General features: G+C 42.8%; 1 non-coding gene across 1 annotated transcript; it reads left to right on the top strand.

Moving 5' to 3' along the window:
- Window positions 1-824: 824 nt before the first annotated feature.
- Window positions 825-930, top strand: LOC132616331 (small nucleolar RNA R71). Its single transcript, XR_009573119.1, has one exon. It is a non-coding gene; the product is annotated as a small nucleolar RNA R71 (small nucleolar RNA).
- The last annotated feature ends 249 nt before the right edge of the window (window positions 931-1,179 follow it).

The raw sequence follows: 1,179 nt of genomic DNA, 5'->3' as shown, positions 1-1,179 counted from the left end.
AGTCTTTTCTTGGTCTTCTAAAGCAATGTTGATTTGTTTGTAACCTGAGTACCCATCCAAGAAACAATAATAAGACCTTCCAGCTAGCTGATCAAGCATTTGATCAATAAAAGGCATAGGGAAATGATCCTTGCAAGATGCAGTGTTCAGCTTTTTGTAGTCCATACAAACCCTTCAACCGGTGACAATTCTTGTAGGAATCAACTCATTTTTAGAATTGGAGACAACGGTGATGCCCCCCTTCTTTGGCACACATTGGACTGGACTTACCCATGGACTATTGGCAATCGGGTAAATCACCCAAGCATCTAGCCACTTAATAATCTCTTTCTTTACCACCTCTTGTATCGGTGGATTCAATCTTCTCTGATGCTCAACACTTGGTGAACTTTCCTCTTCCAACTGAATTCGGTGCTCACAAGTTCGCATCTTCATAATGTTGTTGTCCATCTTGGTACATCCCCTTAGGGACTTGATACATCCCCTGTGGATGAGGTGGTAACTCCTCGACAACATTTACCCCCAGTGCATCCTTTTCTGCCAACTTTTTTTATAATAGATCCACCGTGGTTTGCAATTGAGCAAAGGCATTATCCCTCTCGTGGTTTTCTTTTGCAACAGTAGCTAGTGACAGACTACCATAAGAGAGACTCTTATTATCAGTTGAATGTCAAGTTTTATTGTGGGTGGTGAGTTTATCAAGCAAACGGGTGATGTTGACAAATGACTTGTCCATGAATCATCCTCCCGCGGCAGTATTAACAGCAATCCGATTCATTGTATCTAAGCCCTTGTAGAATTTCTCGGTGAGAATAGCATTCGGAAACCCGTGAGTTGGAGATTGAGCTAGATAGTTCTTGAACCGCTCCCATGCCGAATATAATTGTTCCCCCGGGAGCTGTTTGAACTCAGAGATATTATCTCGAAGTTCAGCCTTTTTGCTCAGTGGAAACCATTTCTTCAGAAATGTATTGGCTAGCTCGCTCCAGGTATGAATAGAATTGCTGGGAAGCTTTTCATACCATTCCCTTGCTTGGCCGGCCAAGGAATATTTGAAGACCCGTAACCGAAGTGCATCAGCAGAAACAGCACCTTGAGATTGTTGAGCACATACGTGCAGGAAGTTCTTCAAATGTCGGACTGGACAGTCCTCCGAAGAATTTCGAAAATAACCTTCAA

This window comes from Lycium barbarum, chromosome 10 (genome assembly GCF_019175385.1).
Source record: "Lycium barbarum isolate Lr01 chromosome 10, ASM1917538v2, whole genome shotgun sequence".
NCBI lineage: Eukaryota > Viridiplantae > Streptophyta > Magnoliopsida > Solanales > Solanaceae > Lycium > Lycium barbarum.
The sequence above is the reverse complement of the archived record's forward strand: the minus strand, read 5'-3'. Positions and strand labels throughout refer to the sequence as shown.